The sequence below is a fragment of the Triturus cristatus genome, chromosome 3_1 (assembly GCF_964204655.1).
Source record: "Triturus cristatus chromosome 3_1, aTriCri1.1, whole genome shotgun sequence".
NCBI classification, from domain to species: domain Eukaryota; kingdom Metazoa; phylum Chordata; class Amphibia; order Caudata; family Salamandridae; genus Triturus; species Triturus cristatus.
The window spans coordinates 392,138,619-392,158,906 of record NC_140583.1 but is presented as its reverse complement, the minus strand read 5'-3'; the positions used below and the strand labels follow the sequence as shown (position 1 = coordinate 392,158,906).

Below are 20,288 nucleotides of genomic sequence, written 5' to 3'. Positions count from 1 at the left end.
AGTTCTTCCAGCTGCGCCAGGAAATCTGTTAGAGACTGCGTCTGTGTACTGCTAGAACAGAACTTGCTATCCCGCATACGTCCCTTCACTATTGCTCATGCTGTGCTGTATTGCTGTTTACTTCCTATGGCAGGCTGAGCAGATCTGTCAGTATAAATGATGTCTTCATACTGATCTAGAGGCATAATTTCATCCGGCAGAGGGTATTCTTGTTTGTACTGCAGAAATGCTTGTGTTTTTAGTGTAAAATCAAATTTGTAGTCTACATCTGTTGCAGTGAGAGAATTAGCCCATTGTATCCATCGTGGATGCAGTGCTTTTGTGTTTGGAACACTTGTTTTGCTAACAGCCTCTAAGATTGGTACTGGAGTCACGACAATTATGTGTTTCCCCTGAACTAGTGCTCTTTCTCTCACCACAGAAGTTTGTACTGCTGTCAGTATTTTTTCTGTGGATGCGAAACTCATTTCAGCGTTTGTGTAAAAACGTGATTTGTATCTAATGGGTACAGTTTCGCCTTAATTGAAGGTGAGGTAAGTGTACCCTAATTGACCCGCAACTACATGGATCGCCAAATTCGCAGTATTTACACGTGTGTGTGTAAGTGTTTGGAAGCTATCATGTCCGCTTGAACGGAACGAAGATTTTCTGTGTGTTCCTGTGTCCAATGTTGAACTTAAATATCAGGTCCAATTAGGTCGTAGAAAGGTTTTACCTTTTCTGCATGCTCCAAAATGTATGTTCTACCAAAATTTAGAAATCCTAAAATGGATTGTAAACCTTTCAGAGTTTTCAGAGGTTGGAACAGCACACATTTTACTTAAAAATTAGCTGCCTGGCTTTTTCCTTCACTTGGTAGCTCGTATCCCAAAATAGGACATTGAGGTGAGTATTTTTAGATTTTTTTAAAGATAAATTTGCAGCCCACAGTTGCAAACCCCAAGATTATGTTGTTCACTCTGCGCAAATGATCCAATAATTCATTGTCTGTCAGATAAATATCATATACATAGGACAATGCCTCCTCATCACAATTTTGAAGATATTCTGTTACTCTTGCTCAGAACAACCCGAGGCTATTCCCATACCCTTGGCGTAGTCTACAGAATTGGTGTTAAGAATCGAGCGCTAAAAATGCCGTTAAATGTCTGCTTTCAGGTGCTATATTTTGGCAGAAAAATCCATTTGACATATCTAGTATTGTTTTGTATTTCTTCCGCACAATGTTATTCATTAATGCAGCACTGTGTTCATTTTGTACTGCAAATGTTTTTGTGCATGTGTTCAATTGCCTGTAGTCTAATACTAAACAGTAGGAATTGTCAGGTTTCATTACGGGAAACAAAGGATTATTCATGGAAGAGGTGCAATTCTCAATCACACCTTGGTATTCAAGTTGATCTAAGATTTACCCGACCTGTTTCTTTGCGTCATGTTTTATTGGTTACTGCCTCTGTGGTGTAGGAGTAGTTTTAACTGGGATTTCATGGTGAGGTGACTCCGCATCCCACCCTAAATGATTGCAGTTAAGCGTGGGAGCTAGCACTAACTCCCACACCTGTGCATATGTATGTTTGAGGGACTCTGGAACAAGGTTGGGGAAAGCTGGTAATATTACACTTTCCCCCTTTGGGCACTCTAAGACGAACTTAGGCGGCTAATCATTTTCAGCCAAAAGGATATCATATCCATATGTCAGGTTCTCTCAAAAGAGACCTTTCACTTTTCTGGGTATGTCCCTCTCCATTTAGAGGGTTATTTCATATAACTGATGTGGGAAATTTACCCTTGTATCAGGTGTACCCACCTTGATATGCTCAGTCAATGCTGCTGTCACCAGAAATTCCATCAGGTTCTGGCAAGCTATTGTTAAATCTGCTGCGCTGTCTAGCATCATCAGAGCCCATTCCCCGTTCAGTAGTAGAGTCCTCAGTAGCCTGGGCATTTCTTATTTTGAAGCCAGCTATCTTCTTTTTAAATTGTGGTTTACTTTTGGGTTTATCCTCTTGTTTGTTAATGTAGTCTGAAGTGCGCAGTTAAGTGTTCGCATTACGAACTGTGCTAGATTTCTGTATAGTTTAACTATCTCTTTGTAAAGTGTAAGTAAGTCTGCTGCTGGCATCGTTTCAATGTCATGATGCGGTGTGTAAGCAGCTAGGACCGGCCAGGTCGCTCGTTCTCAGCTGAGTTGACCTAGTCTCACATATGTTGTGGTATGGGGGAGGGCGCCTTTAAGCCAAATAATATCTTCTTGGTAAGTTAACCGGACTTCTCTGTCCTCGTATGGAGAGTATTCTTCAGGTGTCTCATCTGGAATGTAAGTATGAAACATGTGTATGTGCATCTGTGTGTGGTAATCTGACCCAAGAATAGAATACGTCTGTTCTAAATGCCTTGAGTGCCTTAATTACGAAGGTAACGTCCCACCTATTGATGAGATGCCATAGTCCAATAATTTCATAGTAAGTGCATGTCTGCGATTCTCTGAAATAGGACAGACATTGAGGACGGATGTTTGTATGGATAAGAAAAAATGGTTATGTACAATGTGGGGAAATATAATCCTTCAAGATTGAACAAACCTCCAGCCACTACATAGGATATACCTACTAAAATGCAGTGGATTTTCCCTTCCCACTCCAGACATCTCTGGTTAGATATGAGTAGGGTTCTCTGAGAAAGCCTGACTGAACTACTCAGATTTGACCGTTAAATAAGAACCAAACCAGGGTTGCTGGTGCCATGTTGTGTACTTCCTAATAATACATAGGGCCTGCTCGTTTAGACTACATAAACTACGGTATTGGTGTCCAGACTGCTTCCAGACAACTCCTAAGGATATGTCAGCCTTTAGACCAGCTAGATTACAGTGCCACCATAAGCCCCATATCCTTACCGAGGAGCGAATAGTTTCTGGCAACTATCAAACATGATAACTCTTGATCCTTCAGGGATCATGGAAACAGTACAGTACTTTTCACTCAGTCAAATGTGCTCACTTAGTCTCAGAGAAATATACAGAATAAACGATGGGGACATTTTCAATAAGCATCTATTAGACCTGCGTCATTCTAGTATAAAACACGTGTGCTGCGACAATCATTAAACAGAAACACATGTATAAGAGAACAAGCACCAACAGAGTAAATACATGGTAGAATTCTACCATGGTGCTAAAACAGTGAATATATGAAAGCATTAAGATACACGACAGTAATCAAGCATACTCCTAAGATGCAAACCCTACTTATGTGTACCTAAGTGTACCTAGGATGTGCGTGTAAAGCCAAGAATCCCCTAGCAAAGAGCCAGCCATTTACCTGAAGGGAGAGAACGAAGGACCCCGTCTTGGTCTCGAGTTGGACACCCCACAAGGGGAATAAGACCGCTGCGTGTTGTAGCTTCTGCAGGCCAGGACCTCTGTGTCTAGTGTCAGCATTGAAGCTTCTCCTCTGTCTAACTAGTGTTGGAATGGGTCTTTTATACCATAAAGATAGCCTTGGGGTTCCTTACATAATCGATGTGGTGCAAGTATGATTATGCAAATGTCCTGTGATTATGCAAAGTAGTTATTTCGCCATAGGATGAAGATGACCATGACATTTTACACAGAATATGTTCCTGCTGTTACGTATGTCATGTGCAGGCACTTTTCTAAGAATCCTCATGCATCATAAATGAGGCTAGTTTTCAAAAAACTGATCGGCATTTATTCAGCACATAACTAGGTAAAATTTCAGTTCAAATACCATTATGCAGAACAAGGTAGGACAAATGTAGGTAAAGGGTTGAGTAGTAACCTAGGCCTAGAATGGGGTACATTAGGGTACATAACAAAGAATGATCATTATAGCACAGTGTTAGAACCGGGATTCCCTAGTTGGCTGAGGTAGGTACCTTAGGCAAAGTAGGGACCACCGCTTCCACGTCAGGGAAAGGAAGGACACCTTCTCAGATAACCCCTGCTCACCCCCTTGGTAGCTTGGCATGAGCAGCCAGGCTTATCTTCAAGGCTAATGTGTAAAGTATTCGCAACCACGCACACAGTGACCCATTGGTGGCACCAGGCTAATAACCTGTTTCACTCTAGCCAATCTGGCTTCAGGCAGAATCTCAGTACAGAGACGGCACTGCTGGAGGTATCTGAATCTATGAAAGAGACCTTGGATGCAGGTGGCAAAGCGGTCCTGGTCCTCTTAGACCTCTCTGCGGCTTTAGACACCGTGCCCCATGGAGAGTGTGGGTTCGAGGGCACGGTGTTGAAGTGGTTCGCCTCCTTTTTAGAGGATAGATATCAGGAGGTCTGGTTACCTCCTTTTTCGGCCAGTATGCCACCTTTGAGTGTGGGTGTGCCACAGGGCTCTATCTTGAGCCCCGTACTTTTCAATCTGTACTTGGCCCCCCTGGCTACCCTGGCTGAAGAGAACGAGGTCACAATAATATCGTATGCCGATGACAGGGGAGAGGAGTTCAACGGGGGACAATATCAGCACGTGCCTGAAAGAAACTTTTGCCTGGTTCAATCATAACCATCTGAAATGTAACACAGACAAGTCTGAAATCATTTTCTTCAGCTGCCCCCCGTTGGACGCCTGGAAACAATGGTAGCCACAAGACATGTCTCCTCCCCAGGCTGCAGTCAGGACTGTTAAGAACCTGCGAGTAAAAATGGATGATGCCCTCTCTATGGTAGCCCAGGTTCAGTCGGCAACCGGGCCTGTTTCGGTCTCCTGAAGATGCTTCGGAGGTTATTATTTCTACTACAGACCTCGCATAGAAAAACAGTCATTCAGGCCCTTTATCATCTCCAGATTGGACTATGCCAATGTCCTCTATCTGGTCTTGAAAAGAGGGTATACCAGAAGGGTTTCCCTGTATCCTCCATAGCTCTATGCCAGGTGGACCCGAGGGTAGGATCATTCAACTGTAATGCTCAAAAGGCTTTGTCTACTGCCCAGTACTCTTGCAGGAGGAGGGTATTTTGGCTATGACTTTTTTCTTCACTCCTTTTTTCTCTTCTTGTTTTCTCAAACTCAAGTGTTCCTTCAGTTCCAAAGTGTGCATGTTCTAACAATTCTTTTCTTTCTTCAAAGATATATTTAAAGAGAACAACAAAATTTAGGTTATCTGTTTCTAAGATAACTTCGTCTTGGAGATTAGGTAAACTGCCAACCTATACAAAGTTCCTATTCCCTGAAAGGGTTATAATTGGCACTTTTGAGAGAGCATACTCTTTTTGATCCCCATGGGGAAAACAAATTATGATTCGATGCTGGATAATATATGATGGGTGAAATCTAAGCTCTCCCTAATCACTGACTGCTTGTCTCCTGAATCTAGTATGGCAGCTACCCACATATAATTCACCTGCAGTGATAAATAATAGCTGGGCCCTTGCTCTTGTGTATAGTAAATGAACTTTTGTTACCAGTTAACTTCCCTTGGTTAGTCTTTTACTTTCTTTTTTTCAAATAAAAGCGGGCTATGTGTTCTCACTCTCCACATTCAAAGCACTGAGGGCCTGTTGTGACAGAGGTGGAGGTGAAAGTGATACTAGGAAGTGGAGTTTCAAAACAAAGTTGAGTGTCCTTTTCTAAAAGTGCATATATAATTTGTCATTATTCTACAAAGAGAGAGATTCAGAAGGTTCCAAGGTACTTTTAATAGAGTAGGGCTCTAGTAAAGGTGTTGGCCATTTCAATATCCATTTCTACCGTAAAACCAGGATGTTGTCTCAACCAAGAATGAGTTAATAGCGGTAGCAGCTTTAAAAATTGTTCCAAATAAATGTTTTCATAATGTTATCCTTTAAAGATACTTGTGGTTTCAGTCATCGGTCTGCTGCATCTTTTAATTTGTAGAACAGGGCTCTAGGTGTGTCTGTAGAGGTATCCCTCTCCTTAAGGAACATTGAGGCGGTAAGTCTTCTCATCCACTATTAAGTCCTTCTAAAGTTGCTTGTTTAATGTCTTTTTAAGGAATATCTCCAGAAGGGTTGGCCACCTGAAGAGCAGCCTGAGTATCTCTAACTAACAAGGGTGCCACGTATTGAGGCCATCTTTCTCTAGGCCAGTACTGGCTGTAGAATACACGCCCTGGGTGAATTTCTGTAGGGCTATTATGGGCCCAATGGGTAATAAACTGTTACTTTGGAAAAGACCGGAAGCTACTTCCAATTTTCTGTAACAGATTCCCTTTGTTTCTTAGAGTAGCTTGAAAGATAGCTCTCTTATGGTCTGCAGTCTTTGAGTGTCATTCAAGGATCCACTCTAGTTTTTGTTGGCCTTCAATTAGCTGATTTACAACGGCCTCCACCTTATAACAGAAGGAAGCTTTAATTCCACTCCTAACACCATGTGTGAGAGACTGCCAGTCTGGGATTGTGATGGTTTGGTCTAAATAATTAATTTCTTCAGGCCATTTAGAATGCTTAGTAGGGTTTATTAGTATACATGTCCTTGATTTGCCAAAGGTGAAAGGAAAGAAAAAACATTATTTCCTTCCTTGATATTCTTGAGTGTTTTAGTCACAATCAGCAGTATCTTGACCACTCACTTTTATGCTCTTTCTTCAGGTATCACTGTGGGCTGGAGTGCCTCAGAAAAAAAAAAGTACATGCAAGTGTTTTGCCAGAAAACAATAGAATATGTTAGCCCCTCTTGTCTGTCTTCTTTTAATAATTATTCTTTTTTTCAGATATAGTGCTGGTTTGGTTTTCTTCTCTATCTTTCTTCATTCCAACTCTCGATTAATCTCACTTTAGGGCCCTATCAGGAATGTAGACCCCTAAAATGAAAAGGAGTGACCTATCTTTTAGGTTCCCGGTTTCCTCCACAGAGCATGAGGCGTAAACTAAATAAAGTAGACAGTTAAAAAGAAAAACACTTACAGCCACAAATTGTTCTTTTTCATTTCCCTTAGCTAGTTAGAGATGTGCTTAGTTTATCCCTGCCTGACCCATGCTTCCCCACTATTATTCGAGTGCCCTTTAGAGTTAGCAAAGCCCCTCCTGGAGCTAGGGAAGTGGGCAGTTATGTCTCCTGTTCATTCGGGTTTTGAGAGGTACTGCAGCCGCTGACAGAGCCTCCCACTGTCTTGGACGCCAATGCTCCAATGAGAAACTTTCCCTCCTCTGGCGTGATCACTCGCTACAGCAAGTCCTGGTCTGGCCATTGACTATGGGGATGAGATTCCTTCCTCTGGAGTGTCCTTCTTCCTCAGGTCCTTCTTCATGACTCCATTGCCTTTCCTTGCTTTCGCTTTCTTCCTATTCCGGCTTTAAGCCCTGAAGGGAAAAAAATTGAATTTTCTTTTCTGTCTGTATTTCATATTCCTTTTCTTCTTTGCGGTCACCTGTCTTTTTTTCTTTCCCCAAAGCGCTGAAGGTCATCTTGTGGATCTGGGTACCAGAACCCCACATGCAAGTCCTCGTCTTCATAACACCCAACAGGATGGGTAAGAGACGATCTAGAACCAAGAATTAGGGGAGGTCCAAATCACCCTTCGCCAGAGGGTACAGTAGTCCTATACATCTTGGGACGGAAACTGAATTACTGGATACATCAGGAAACTGCAAGGGAGATCAGCACAATCACCTCTGTTTATCATAGTCATAGAACAGAGATTTTACCACCTCCTCTGCCAAGCCATGGGAGACAGCTGTAATCTTTATTTACAGTGGTGGCTGTCATTTTTCGAAGGGAAGGCGCGGATGAGACACGTGCATACATACACACTCACTTTACACATGCGCACACACACACACACACACACATCTATTCCTGACACTCACTACCAAATATTCATGCATACATGCGCCCACGCACACATCATACATTAAAAAAAAATCACACTTACCTGCTGCTCTGTCTCGGACTTCCGAAGAGGGTGGGGACTGTTGCCTGAGGGAGCAGTCCCTACTCATCACAGAGTAGGATGGGAATCATTGAGAATTGCTGACCCCCTCTCCGTTCTGTGATGAGCTGTAACTGATTTACACTCACCCCTGGGCACTTCATAGCTTAAATCTGAGACGCCCAGGTCCGAGGCAATCAGTGATAGTCCCCCTCGTCATGAGGGAGAGGGCCTCAAGAGCCATTTCTGAGCTGAGGTGGTTACGCCCACAGGAGCTGTGACATCCTGAGTCCAGCAAAGTTCAGATCAGGCAGTCAGGAGCCTGCGCATTTAGCACAAGTCTAGCTCCTAGAAGCCTGACCTGGAAATAAAGAGTGTCTGTCGGGCTGACCTTTGCTCAGCTTGACAGATACTCTTCTTGAGGGGCAAAAGGTGAGGGGGCATTGATCCTCAGCCCCAAAGGCAGGCTATGTCCGCCATTTTAGCATCTCTCCTCACAGCATACAGATAATCGTCCTTACTAGGATGAGAACAATAGTTCTTCTTTTGAGAATGCTTGCCCATTTTATCTCAAAAAGAGGTCTGCAGACTAAGAGAAGAGGAAGTATCTAGCTTCAAATAGGAGTTTTGAGTCCTCAAAAAGGAGGGCCTCGAGATGATACCTCACAAGGTACCCATACACATTACCACCTAAATAGTATTGCTTTCAAAAAGAACTTGTTTCTCCATTCTTATTATTAATATTTTAGATGCAGAAATAGCAAAAAAAATATAAAGGGACACTCATACTGTAGAAAGAAAGTTCAGAAAGCAATGCAGAAACACTTATCAGAACCATTCCTTCCTGATTGAGGCTGACTCCTGGGTAAGTATAATGCACTCATGCAGTGCCAAGAGAACCAGGGTGTCTCTACAATAGGGAGACACAGGCATATGACCATAACAATCCTTGGAGTAACATGGATACTTCTCCCGGGAACGTGTGGTGATCTGCATTTTGGGCCCTCCTTGCCACCATTACAGGGAGAAACCAGGTGCTCTTTCATTGATTCCTGAACAATTAAAAAGAATAAAGACATGCTTTACCAAATCAGTGAGAGTACGTTTAATCAAGAAAGGATGCAGGGGGGAGGAGCCTAGCGCGCATCCAAGATGGTCGCGTGAGCACAGGGCTCCCCGGACCCTCGCTGCTCCTCGGAATTTATCCTGACTTTATCCTGACTTGGTTGATGGAATCTGGAAGACAAATGTTGGCTGAACACTAAACTCCTCTCGGAAACCAAATTGGACCTGGCAATCCTGAGTTATGGTGGTTTGAACTTTTGAGGCCCAACCGATGGCTGTGCCTGATGCAAGGGTGATCTGTGGAGCCGGGGCGTAGTTGAACAACAACGGCAGCGGGACTGTGCCAGTGGCCGTCACATCACTTTCGGTTTCACTTTTGGATCCCTGAGGGGCTGGACAGTGGAATTGCTTGGTGTGACTGGGCTCTCACTTTGCCTTCGTTTGATGCCTGTGTCTTCGCCTGCTACCAGTGTGCCCATCGACGGTGGTCCCTTCGCTCCGTCACATTGCTGCCTCTGGTGCGGCCCGCGTCTGCTTGGCCTGTGCCCCCTCGACGCTTCCTCGGTGGTCCCCTTCGGCGAACGTGGTTCTCATGGGAGGCAAGGGAGACCCCGAGAGGCGTAAGACCAAGACATCCCTACGTGGGGGGCCGGTCCAGACGAACAACATGGACCGCTACACTCAGGGTAAAGGATCCCCCGGGACAGCCAGTGTCCCCCCGGATGATGCCAGTGGTGGCCCGTCCGTTTCTCCGGATCTGTCCCTGCAGGACATCATGGGCGCCATTAATGGCATCAGGGAGACCATCGCTACGCAGTACGAGGCCTTGGCCTGTAAAATCGACACGGTGGCCATCGATGTTACGCTAATCCGGGCGGATCTCTCTAAGACCAACGAGAGGGTTCAATCGCTGGATGTGCGGACGTCCTCCCTTGGTACGGACGTGTCGGACCTGCAGACTACTCTCGGCGATCTCAAGTCGGCCAACGATCTGATGGCCCGGCGGCTGGAGGACTTCGAGGGACGGGCTCGACGCAATAACATCCGCGTCATAGGCGTTCCGGAGACCTCCGACAACCGCCCGGTTGATCTCATGGTTGAGGAGCTCATCCTCGAACAGCTTGCCCCCGCTGGCCTGAGTAAGTTCTTCGCCGTGGAGCGGGCCCATCGAGTTCCAGGTGGTCGGCCGCGACCGGGGGCCCCCCCGAGGCCTATTGTTGCGAAACTTTTTCATTACAGAGACCGAGATGCGATTCTGCAGGCCTCGCGGGTCCATGGCCCGGTCCGATATGAGAACTCGTCCATTAACTTTTTCCCGGACTTCACCCAACTTGTCCAGAAACAGCGGATGGGCTTCCAGGGGGTGAAGCGTCGTCTCCGGGACCTCGGTCTCAAGTACTCTATGCTTTTTCCTGCTAGGCTCCGAGTGGAATATGAAGATCGGACTACCTTTTTTGACTCTCCTACGACTGTGAGTGATTGGCTGGATTCGCTGCCGGACCGGGGTGACCGGACTGGGCCCTCTGCTGGTACCGAGGGTGGCGGGTCTCCTTTGGAGTGACTTTTGGTCCTTGACTTTGCCATTTTGTATTGTTCGGCTGGGTTCTACTTCTTTTGTGCATTTTGTTTCATTATGTTCTGTGTGGGGGGCGGGCGGGGACGGGTCCCTTTCCTCCTTCGGGTTCTTTTCGTAGAATGGGGTTTGTAGGGCGACAGGCACACTGCAAGTTGGGGTGGTTTTTTGGACCGCAGGGGTGCAGGGTGGGGGGTGTTGGATTCGGGGGGGGGTTGGTGGGTGGGTGGGGTTGTTTGGATTTGTGTTTTTTGTTTTCAAGGCGAGGTATTGGCTATGGTTCAGTTTCGGGTGTTGCGCTATTTGCTAGGGGACCTTCGATCTACTGGAGGGGATGGGGGGGGACGGGTTGAGATTGATGTCTTGGAACGTCAACGGATTGGGGGACCGTATCAAACGGGGTGTTGTGCTGCAATATTTGCGTCGTCTGACTCCTGATGTGGTGTTCTTACAGGAGACGCATCTGGTTGGTAATGTTTGTCATGCCATGAACAGGGGGGGATACCGACTCGTGGCCCATTCTGGTTTCACCACTGGTTCTAGAGGGGTTGGCATTCTCCTGCGATCTTCACTTCCGTTAGAGATCACCAGGGTAGTCCTAGACGATAGAGGGCGCTATGTGGCTCTGACTGGGAGGTGGGAGGGGCAGTCCCTTTCCTTGATTTCGGTCTATGTTCCCCCGGGCCTCCAGAACTCCACCTTCTCAGACTTGGGTCGTATGCTGCTTGGGCTTCCTGACAGTCTTTTGCTTATGGGTGGGGACTTTAATTCAGTTGTCTCGGGTGACCTGGATCGCCACCCGCCCAGGGCCCTCCCTGCTGCCCAGGCGTGGCTCGGCGGACTCCTGGAGACCTTCGGTCTGGTGGATTGTTGGAGGTTAATGCATCCGACACAGTGTCAGTACACATTTCACTCTGGGTCCATGGGAGTCTTTCCAGATTGGATTATTTTCTTATGCCCGCGGCCCAGGCTGCCCGGATTCGAGAGGTTAAACACCTGGCCCGGGGTATCTCTGATCATTCCCCACTGTGGTTGCTTTTTGACACTGGGACGCGGTCCGCTGGGCGGATCGCTCCTATTAACCCTTGGTACCTGCGAGACCCCAAGATCCGTGATAGCCTGATTAAGTCGATTGATCAATATTTTCTTGAGAATGAGGGGTCGGTGTTGTCCTCAGTGTCCCTGTGGGAAGCTTTTAAAGCAGTGCTCCGCGGGCATGCCCTCTCCCAGATTGTGGAGGCTAAGAGGGTTAGGAGAGAGGCGGTGGTGACGCTGGAGACTGAAATATCGGGGCTGGAGGCAGCCTTGGAGGCGGGTGTCACTCCGGATGGGCTGCATGCCCTCAGCCTGAAGCAGTTTGAATATAAGTCTCTTGTTACTGACGCTGCCAAGACCATGTATAGGGAGCAGCAGGGTAGGTTGTATGATGCCGGAGACAAGGCGGGTAAGCTGATTGCCTGGTTGGACAAGAAGGAGAGAGTGAATCGTGTGGTCCCGGAGCTTCGGGCTTCGGATGGAGTGTGTGTGACTGAACCTGGTGAGATTGTGGAGTGTTTTGCTGACCACCTCCGGGCTGTGTACTCCCCGGTGTCTGATAGAGATGAGGACGACTCTCGTCTTCTGCTGCGGGACATTGCCCTGCCCGGCTTATCCGTCGAGGACCGCGAGCTGATGGATGCCCCTTTGTCTGTTGACGAGATTGCTACTGCGATTCGCTCTCTTCGCTCGGGCAAGGCTATGGGCCCCAACGGCCTGCCGATTGAACTGTATAAATTACGCCCGGATAAAATCGCGCCTTTCCTCCGCCATATGTTTCAGGAGTCGCTCGAGACGACCAGCGTCTGGCTACTATAGTGGTGATTCCCAAGGATGGTAAGCCACGTGACCGCTGTGCCTCATATAGGCCTATTTCCCTACTAAATGCCGAACCCAAAATCCTTGCTAAGGTCCTCGCTAATCGCTTGCTGAGCGTTATATGTGACCTGATACATCCGGATCAATGCGGCTTCATCCCTCATCGTAATACCGCTCTCAACTTACGGCGTCTGCACGGCGTCCTCGCTAGGGCGGAGTACTTCTCTGAACCGGCCATATTGGTTTCCTTGGACGCCACGATGGCCTTTGATACCATTGAGTGGCCATTCCTTTGGGCCGTCTTGGCGAAGTTTGGCTTTGGGGAGGGATTCCTTAGCTGGGTGAAGCTTCTTTATGCTGGACCAATGGCTCAGGTTGTTGTCAATGGGCGGGTTTCTCGGCCTTTCGCTCTCGGGAGGGGAACTAGGCAGGGGTGTCCGTTGTCCCCGCTGCTCTTTGCTCTCGCCTTGGAACCGCTCGCTGCCTGGCTCCGTTGGGAGCCCTCGATTAGGGGGCTCCGGTGGGCCCAGGGCTTCGAGGATCGGGTCTCATTGTACGCGGATGATATTCTCTTGTATCTCACCTCGCCGCGGAAGTCGCTCAATGTTCTCTTTGATGTCCTTACTTCCTTCGGGAAAAATTCGGGTCTGATAATTAATTGGTCCAAATCTTGTGTGTATCCTATCTCTGGTGGCCTTCTTCTCTTGCCGCCTCGGCTTCCGCTCCAAATATCTCAGTCCGGCTTTAAATACCTGGGGGTGTACGTTTCGTTGGATCCGGCGGTCCGCTATGAGCAGAATCTCCTGTCTCCACTCCGGCGTTTGAGGGCGGATACGGCTCGGTGGTGTAAGTTGCCCTTGTCTCCACTTGGTCGCGCGGCGCTGTTTAAAATGATGTCCCTTCCCAGATTTCTTTACGCACTCCAGAACTCCTTCGATGTCATTCCGGCGGCCTACTTTAGGGAAGTGGAGAGTTTGCAGAGGAGACTGGTTTGGGACGGGCGAGCGCGTATCGCTTTGGCAAAGCTGACTCTCCCCTGGTATGACGGGGGCATCGCGCTTCCTGATATTAGACGGTACTATTGGGCCTCCCAGCTGTCTGCCATTAACCATGCTATGTACGCTCCTGGTTTGAACCCGGCATATGAGATGGATAAATTCCTGCTTCCCGGCGGTAACTATAACAGAGCGCTCTACTCTCGATCCGCTGGTAGGACCCTTACGGGCCCTACTAGGATTGCGGTACGTGTGTGGCAGGCGGCGAACGTAGCGATGGGCTGGAGTGAGCGTTTAACGTGTGCCACTCCTTTATTCGCCTCAGAACGCTTGGGAAGCCTCTGGACAACGAAAGGTTTCGAGCACTGGGACACGATCGGCATCAGCAGAGTGGGCGCTCCAGAGCGAGCACGAGCTTAGTGAAAGAGAGTTCTTCCGTTATGCGCAGGTTCGGCACGCCCTGCTCTCGGTCTTTGGGGAGGGGACCACGGTCCCTGCTGCTTCGCCTCTCGAGGACCGCATACTCGATGGTCACGTCCCCGACAGTACTATCTCCTTGATTTACAAAAAACTGATAAATAATCGGGCTGACCTCTTGGTGCGTCTTCGGGAGGCATGGACGGGAGATGGGGTGGAGTTGGACGACGAGGACTGGCAGACTGCACTGTCATCCCCTAAGGAGGTGGCCATCCCGGCCCGTCTCCGTCTGGTCCAGCTTAAGATTCTCCATCGTGTTTACGTGACGGGCCCCCGCTTGGTCTCGATGGGGTTCTCTGACGACGGACTCTGTAAGCGTGGCTGCGGGCTCAGTGCCACCTTTCTTCACATTCTATGGGAATGCCGCGAGGTGGCGGAATATTGGCGCCAGGTGCATGATGTTATGAGACGAGTCACCGGGGTCGCTCTGCTGCCGGAGGTGCGTCGCTGTGTTCTGAATGTATGGGAGCCCAATGACTATAATGCGGCTCAGACTCGGTGGGCGGCCTTGGGGAACATGATCGCAAAGAGAGATATAGCGCAGCTTTGGGGTTCCCAACGGCCTCCCACCGTGTCCGTATGGAAGGAGAACATGGACTGGTGCATGTTCAGGGAGAAAACTGTGTATGTGGCTCGTGGTAAACCGGGGGCATGGGGTAGAATTTGGGGGCAGTGGAACGTGTATCGCGGGTCTATCTGTGCTCCCCCCCTGGTGGATACGTCTGGGGTTGCCTCGTCCCCCTGATCCTTGAGGGTTCCTTGCTTGTCTCGTACTTCGGAGTACAGATTTGGTTCTCCCGTGGCCCCCCCCTCCCTCTCAGGCCTCCTTTTATTGACCGCCCTCGGGTGGTCGGGTGTGGACTCCCCCGGCTGTGGTTCGACGCCCATTTCAAGTCGTTTCGCCTTGCTTTTTGTTTTTCTTTATTTTTTGTTGTTATTTGTATTAAAAGTGTGTATCCTGACTTCCCTTATGTGCAGTCTGATCTACTGTAATATAGCGGAGCCCCTGTGGGCCAGTCATTGTTTTTTGATCTGCTTGATCACTTTAATTACTAGCGGCCGGCCCTGGCGGTTGTAGGCCCTTGCTTGTAACCTTTTCTCTGCACAATAAAACTTTTTAATAAAAAAAAAAAAAAAAAAAAGAAAGGATGCAGGGAACAGCATTGCTGCCCCTTTTAATTGTTATTGCAGCAGGGGAACCAAACACACTCTAGGGACATTGGGGGAATCCCCGGTAAACGAAACAAAAATGCGGGGCACTGCTGTTTTTCCCTTCCAAAAGAAACACAATGCGCTCTTGCAACCTCCATGGAGGTACGCAAACAAATAGGTTCAGTCCTTTGCACTGCTACAGCATTTAAAAGGAAAAAAACATGTTCCTCATGGCACAGCAGATGAGAGTGAAACCAGGGAGAATCTATGCCTCCTGAATTGCCACCAAACAGATACAGGACACACTACTATTAAATAAAATATAAAGCAAGAAAAACACTCTGACAATACTTGGCCCTATATAGCTGATAACATTAAAGCTGAAAGTGCCTAAACAATTCTCAAAGCTTCGTTGGGAAAGTTGGAATCAATAAAGGGCACAAAAATCAGTTAGTGGAAGCAGTATAATTATAGGGAGGTACTGTGGATATACATGGAAATAGAAAGAAGCTTGGGGAAGTGGACACAAAATAGGAGGTAAAACATAGGGGTATATTCGCAAGAACGTGTGCTAACTACCGCAAGAGTAACTTAACACAACTCTCAACCTCGCAGCCTATCAAGGGAAAATTACGCCGTGCCAACCAAGTATTCACAACGCGGTGGTAGCATGCGATAGTCACCAGATAACATGTCAAATGGCCGTGCAAAAATCAACGCCACGCGCAAAAATGCAAAACACGACTGCTAAAAAAGCTGCGATGAGGCCAATCGCAATACAAAAAGCCGCGAAAACCAGCGGAAGTCCAGCAAATCCCACGCGTCTGGCGGGAAAATACACTATAAAAGCAACAAAAACAACACACCAGAAAGAATCCAAAGTGCGTAGCAACATGGATGCACCCTGACCCAGCGCAGAGGCCAATGTGAACCCTACAAGCCCCACAGACCACCAGCAAGGAACAACGGGGTCGGGGAAGGCCAAGGAGAAGAGGGAGAGGAAGAATGGTGCAGACCGCAGGGAAACAAGACCAGCGTCACAGAGATGACAGAACACTACCAGCAACTGACCCACAAGCAGACTATCTTGAATACAGACGCAAAGTCGAGGAGGCCAATGGAGGAGGTCAAGAGGCGCTGGCATGATGTGGAAACCTAAAACAGGCACAAACCCGCTGCCACCAGGAAGGCAGCAACAGGAGGTGGGAGTCCTGAGCCAGTGTGAGGATCTAAAAGGGACTGGGGGGAACAGGGGAGATGGCCACAATAGCACACATGCGCAACTATGTGTAGCACACTGCACAACCACAAATACCCAGGAACCTGTCCCCCATCCCCGTGGCACACTGCAGCACACACACATAGCAATCACAGCACATCCCATGACAATGTGGCACAAAGTGCAACACCGACACTGCAGAACAGGGAACACAACTGGGTCCGCCCATGCGCAGAAACAGGCCAATCACATTTGACAGAGCAGGAAACTGTGAGATGCATATGTACGGGTACAACCTCACATCAGTCATCTAGTCCAAATATCCACTGTCCCAACTCAAATTGCCAGCACCGCCCAAACAGTCATGATGTACATTGTCACACAGTCTGCATGTCCACAAGAACAATGCGCCAACATAAATGTCAACACAATGTCAACATGTATCTCCCCTTCACATTACATAGGGACAATCACACCTCCAGCAGGTCACACCAGACAACCCATCAGTGATGCTGGAGACGACCACCACACCTTCGACACCGACGCCCTACAACAGCCCATGGACATCCCACGCAACCCACCACCAGGACCAGGGCAGACAAGCCACTTAGAGGAGAACCCAGCCCCTGCAACAGACCACACAGCATGAAGCTGCCGCAAGCACGGCTGGCACACAACACTTCACCGACCCACACATGGCACACCAATGCCAGGTGTCAGAAACGCCAAAAGGAGGGGGCCCAACAGGTGCGGGTGTGGTCCGAACCCATGGAAGGTGCAACAGAACACATACGTGGGTGTCCATTACCCTTCAGGGACCACCTACACGCCACAAAGAAGACCCACACTGCCATAGAGACACATGCAGATGCACATTCCCAGTACAGAACCACGCCCAGGGGCACGCACATATCAGTCACACACCCACGTTGTCTCTGCGTATGACAGCACAGTCCACTTCCCTTATGAATTGAGTGGGTGACGACAAAGCTACATGTCCAAGTTCTAACCCGCTGCCTGCGGTGACATGTCTGCGTCCGCTGTACACAGCACAATGTAATGCTGTAGGGCCCAGGGCCCTCATGCATACAACAAGACCACAGGGACACACGCAGATATTATGTCGAACTGGCTACGGGCACGTGCGCCCTGCCCCTTTATTGGCAGTGCCACAAGTACAGTGATGCTTGTGCTGGATGTGTGTGGGGTGGGTGCAAGCCAGCCCTCAGGGAGTTGTTGGTGCTGGCAACAAATACAACAGTTAAGACAAGGAATACGGAAATAACCAACACCAGCATTACAGGGACAACTGTGGAGCATCATGGAGGTAGCCTGAGCAAGTCCAGAGGGCACACAATGAGCAAACAGAAGTGTCCGTGAGTTGCAGTGCGCTGACTCTGGGGCACCAGGGCTGAGCGTGCTCATGTGAAGAGAATGTCTAGGATTCTGTCCGTTCGGGACCTACAAGATGCAGCTGCAGTGGGGGGTGTTGCACCTGTATCATCTTCCTCATCATCTCCCCAGGTCTCCCAGACCGACTGAGGTGACATTGCTGCGTGAATCCACCACAGTACATAACCAAGACAGTAATGGACGATCATTCGTGGTGCATTAAGTCAGTGGCACCTGGAGTGTTGAGCAGGGGATCAGGCAGAAGATGGCATCCACGACATGTGGAGGCAACTCCGTCAGTCTGCCAATTCGACCATTTCGACACAGGCATTTTGCGGTTGGAGTCGGTCCTGGCGGTGGTGGCGTGTGTCTCCTGTGGTGATGCGACGTCCAGGCCGGTCAGGACTCGATTTGATGTGCGAGTCCTGGTGGGCCGTAGTTGAGGCCGGAGGCTGCGGACAGCACAGGGTCACAGACACATGGCATTGATGACCCCAAGGCCATCGCTTCGGAGGCCATCCAATATCTCAGAAGAAGGGGTCCCGGACATGACCAGCACAGAGTTAGTGGCCCCGGATGCACTGCGGCTGGCACAGGCACCCAGCCACGGGACGGTGACTTGCGGTGCAGTCATTTGGGCCATGCGACCTGAGCGGGTCCTCATCAATGTCCGAGGTGTATGTTGCATTGGGTTGCGGGGGACAGTTGAAGGTGTCCTCCAGGGCATGATGCAGTGGGTGGTAGCTGTCATGAAGCAGCAAATGGAGGGGTGGAATGCCACAGCCTCGTTTTTGCCACAAAGTCAGTATCACCGCCATGATGGCAACGACAACCCCAAGACTCAGTCGCCACCAAAGTCCAACCAGAATGTGTCCATGGGTCTCGGGGAATAGAGATAGTGGCACCGGGGCTGAAAGGGGAGGCAGTCTGCGATGAGGCCTGTACAATGACATCAAGTCAGCCATAAATAAATGAAGGCTGAATTCGAAAATGTGTGTGACCTATTCGACATAGTGTAGGCCAGGGGCAGCAGTCAGCAAGGGCCCACAGCCATGTGTTGTTGGGATGCTATGCACATGGTTGCTACCACCTGACCGAAGGGAGTACAGTGAAGTAGAAGCTTCATTATTGTGCGTACACGGACAATGTATGATCAAAACTCAGTTTCAAATGTGTGACCTACTTGTCCGTAGTGTGAGCCGAAGGCAGTATTCAGCAGGGGACAACAGACATGTGTCGTAAGAATGCCATGCACAGAGTTACATCTCAGGGAGTACACTGATATAAAATCTGCAATGAACATATGTACTCTGCCCTTGTGTAATCAAGACTCAGTTCCAAATGTGTGACCTACGTCACCGTGGAGTAGGCCGGAGGCGGCAGTAGAGTACATCGATATGTCAACGAGAAAGGACTAAAGCCGGTCTGCGTCGTTGAGGCCGTGATGGTCTGAGGAGGCTGCCAAGGTCGCGGGCCTCGGGCTTGGAGCTTGCGTAGGCACGTGGTGGACCCTCCTTGACACACACTGGTGTCGGAAGGTGATCAGTGTGGCCTGGCTGCGCAGGGGCGGGCCTGATGGGTTCGGGGTCCAGTGGGAAGGGTATGGCAGGTGCACAGGATCGTAGGCAACTCCGCTCACAAGGATGGCGTCGGCCTCGTGGCGTGGTGAGAGGCGCCGCCCTGGCAGAGACGTTGGGCTTTCGGGAAGAGGACCACGCCCAGGACTACATGATTTTTATTCACACCCCTACGCTGGCCTGGCATACGCCGGGCCATCCCACTCCGCTCACACTTACAAGGGGGACGTAATAGGCAACATTTCCGCAAACTTCCCCACTGGTTGGGGTGACATGGTTGCGTCCACTGTCCACTACACTCCATACACCAGAGGTGTATGTCGCCATGGATATGGGTGTGTTCTGAATACTGCGGTCTGTCCAGCACATCTCCGCCTCTCTTGGCATTGTGTACTTTGCCAATCATGGTTCTCCTGCCTCCTTCACATATGCCTGGTTGCCATCTCTTCCCACATTCAGCTATTGTGTAGCTGGGGTGCCATGCCGTTGATGGCTCATGTTCACGGCTTGCCCAGGTTACCATTGTGAGTTGTTCTGTCGTGTCTGGTGTGTGGGCATGTTGTTTTGCATGTTGGTTGCGATTTTGTGACATGTGCATTGCCAGAGTTGTGAGTTGCATGGTTGTGGAGTTGAGGTGAGTGGGTTATTCATTTGGAACTTGCCAAGGGTCTGTGCCATCCTGGGAACGCTGGTTGCTGATGGACTGTCGGAGGCTGGAGGTATCATGCACACTGGCTGGGTATTTGGAGGCGACATTGGTGGAGGCTCCACAGTGTTGGGATGTTGCCTGCACATTTGATGTGAGATGTGCGCTTTCTGTTGCAGTGATTGTGTGCTGTGTCACCAGGGGGCACAGGTATGACGTGTGCTGTGGATTGCCCCCAACATGTGTGTGCATCCAGCTATGGCATATGGTCCTTGCTTGGTCTCTAGCGGATCCTGCGCATTGTGTCGGACCTATAGGGACTTGGGTACCAGGCTGATGGTGATGTCCAGGACAGGTGTGAGGGACATGGATGTGGCTGACTCCTCCGACTCTGGCGGGTGTTGGTTGGGGGCACCAGGGGCCAACAGGTGCAGCACAGCCAGCAGTTTTGTGTGGGGTGGGATGTTGGATGTCCGCTGTGTTG

The 20,288-nt window shown here is 49.2% G+C and overlaps 1 protein-coding gene across 2 annotated transcripts in view; it reads right to left on the bottom strand.

Moving 5' to 3' along the window:
- MYO5C (myosin VC) overlaps nt 1-20,288 on the bottom strand; it is a 1,024,918-nt gene that overhangs the window by 671,560 nt on the left and 333,070 nt on the right. The window lies entirely within an intron of this gene.